Here is a 3,379-nt window from a genome sequence, read left to right on the forward strand (position 1 = left end):
TGGCGGTTTTGAACTCGGCCTGGGCCAGCTGGACAACAATGACAACTGCAACAACAACAAAATGGCCGGGTGTTGTGGCGGCGCCTGAAGTCCCAGATACTCGGGAGGCTGAGGCAAGAGTTTGAGTGTGACGCCACAGCACTCTACCAAGGACAAGATAGTGAGATTCTGTCTCGAAAGAAAACAAGAAAAAATCATAGATATCCTCAAAAATCTGCCTGATGAGTTTAAAGACCTGCTTTACTTTGTGGGGTGAATGTATGGCTTACACAGACCTGCACCGGAGGGCCAGGGCACTGCTCAGATAATTGTGTTCCACACCAGAGCTGCACCGGAGGGCCAGGGCACAGCTCAGGTAAGCGTGTTCCACACCAGACCTGCACCGAGGGCCAGGACACTGCTCAGGTAAGCATGTTCCACACCAGACCTGCACCGGAGGGCCAGGGCAATGCTCAGTTAAGTGGGTTCCCTGGTCTTCCTCCTATACTTCAAAAGGCTGACTGGACTCACTGTTCATTTAGAGTAATTCATCTGGGACACAACATAGTTATGTTTTAAAAATAATTTTTTGGACTGTAACATAGGGCTTGAGAGTAAAATCTGGATTAGGATGGTTTGGGGGTAAGAATTCACCTTCTCCCTAAGTGAAGGTGTAACAACCAAACCCAGTGCCTCATGTCCCAGCAAGACAGGACATCCAGTGAGAAGAAAGAGTCCCCAAGCTGAGGAAACAAAACAAAATAAAGAACAGCAGTGCTTTGTAAGCCTGAGGTTTCCCATTTACAGCTACCTGCATTCTTGCTTTTTCAAAAACTTCCATCATGTGATCTCTTTTAGGAGGTGTAATTCCCAGGAAATGCACTCTGCATAAATTCTTAAAACAGTGTGGTTTGATTCTGAAGTTTTTGTGCTAAAACCTTTGGCTGCAGTCACAGACCCCAGAACCAGATGCCTGGAGTTCAAATCCCAGTTTCCCAATTTACTAGCTGTGAGAACTCAGAAAAGTTACTTAACCAGTGTCCCATTCTCTTCATCTGTAAAATTTCTAATAATAGAACCTCTCTGGGAGTGCTATGCATGAGTTAGAATACATAAAGTTCTTGAACCGGTGCCTGGCCCCCAGCAGATGCTCACACTACATGAGCTCTTCTGACTCTGCTGTGTTCCGAGCTCCTCCCTACACTCCCTTCATCAGGCCTATTAAAAGCTGAGCCACCTCAAAGATTACATGCCTTGCCACAGACACACCCCAAGAAACTGAAGTTTCAAAGAAAACTCTGGATATCTGTCTTGTCCCTGTGCAGACACCTTCTCTCCCAGACCCTGAAAGCAATCTTTTCTCAGGAAGGTGAGTCCAGAGCCCTTCCCTCAACAGGGCCTGTTCAAGCCAGGCAGCTGTGCAGGATGAATTCACATAAAATGATGACTGACGAAACTGTCTGCAGGCTCGTTCCCCTGGGGGCAGTGTCATGTTTCTGGGGCCTCCCCACGTCCCCGGGTTCTCAGGGGCTACTGCAGGATTTTGTTCTATGACCAGAGGCTCATATGAGTCTCCAGTTAGCCCCGGGGCCTGTACCCAAGGGGGCCATAGGAAGATGGCTCCAGCCTTGTGCCCAGTTGAGGGACACAAGACAGCACTTTGTGGATAGCTCTGTTCTTGAATTTGGAAATGCCCCCATTATTCTGAGGGCACATGTGGGAGCCACATAGTCAGCAAACCCAGCTATCAGTCCTGTGAGTCTGGAGGACTCACCAGCCCTCCCTAATCTCCAGCTTGTCATTCCTGAGATTCAGATAATCCTGTGTTGACCTTAGAGCAAGTGTGTGGGGGTGATGTGGGGTGTGAGATAATCCTGGGCCTTGTGTTCAGGCTGCTGCCTCTGCTGCCCTTCACACACCTTGGCACAGCCCCTCACAGCTGCTTTTTGTATACAGGCCATTTCCCTAACCATGAGCTATCCCAGGAGACAGACTGTGTGGCTGATGTAGACTCAGCCAGTGCCTAAGAAAAGGCCCTGGTCCAAGGTCAGCCAGTGGCCAACACTGTCACCACAGCCACTCTTAAGTAATGCAAGGATTGTGCCCATTAACTAAATAAAAAAGTTTTTCTATATTCATTTTAATGATAACTGTTAGAATTAGTGATTAATTTTATAATATCCTTTTAGAATTTAAGGGATTGTTCACAATTATAAACAGTGATCCCACATAAAGAAGTGTAAAAATGTAGTCAAGGAGGAATAAAAAAGAAATCAGCATGTTGACTTGCTATGTGAGTTACACTTATGGGTTAACACTCATTAACTTTTTTTTATTTTTTTTGTTAGAGACAGAGTCTCACTTTGTCAACCTCAGTTGAGTACTGTGGCATCTCAGCTCACAACAACTTCCAACTCCTGTGCTTAGGTGATTCTCTTGCCTCAGCCTCCCGAGTAGCTGGAACTACAGGTGCCCACCACAACACCCGGCTATTTTTTTGTTGCGGTTTGACCGGGCTGGGTTTGAACCGGCCACCCTCGTTATATGGGGCCAGCGCCTTGCCCATTGAGCCATAGGCGCTGCCCCCCTCATAAATTTTTTTAAAAATCTAAAGGATATCAATGGAGCACCCTCATGATTTCATACTGGTAAATTACACAAAGAGGAAAAATGCAAAATGAATTCTAATCACAGTCAGCCAAAGTGAATTATTATTAAAATTAGGTTGTTATTCCTTCTAAAGTTTTTGCCTAAGGTCAGGGGAAGGGGGTGGGGTTTATAATGAAGACAGCTCAATCCATTCACAAACAGAATCAAAGCCCCCCGTCTGTGTCTATATCAGTACCTGCTAAAGTATTTTCTGCATGCTCCTTTTAAAAAAGGGTTCAGGGTCGATTCATTTGGAAAATTCTGCAACTCCACCTTCTCCTCAGGACTGGGTTACCATGCATATTAGCACACCAATGATAAATACAGGCTAAGATAGCCTTGCAGCAAAAAAATTTTAATTTTTTAACTTAGTGCTTCCAAAACATTCGTGATCAGGATATCTATTATAGGCTATCTATTCATGTCCTACCAAACTGGTATTCTTTACAAATACCAATTACTGGAAATGTTGGCCAATAAACACAAGAATAGCCTGCTGACTTGTTCAGTCTGCAGAAAAGCGCAATTCACCAAGCCCTAGTTTGAAGCTGTGGATGACAGAGAGAGGGAGAGCGCTCCTAAAAGTGCTGAACAGGAGAAGAACATGTTAAAAAGTGACCATGAAGGAAGATTAGTCTGATAGCATTATCCTGGGTTTATTATTAGAAGAGTAGTACTTGGAATCTCAGTATGCTAAATAAAACAAGCATACAATTCTCACCGTAAGCTGTTAAACTTAAAGGAGTATGCA

Source organism: Nycticebus coucang, unplaced genomic scaffold (genome assembly GCF_027406575.1).
Source record: "Nycticebus coucang isolate mNycCou1 unplaced genomic scaffold, mNycCou1.pri scaffold_69, whole genome shotgun sequence".
NCBI classification, from domain to species: domain Eukaryota; kingdom Metazoa; phylum Chordata; class Mammalia; order Primates; family Lorisidae; genus Nycticebus; species Nycticebus coucang.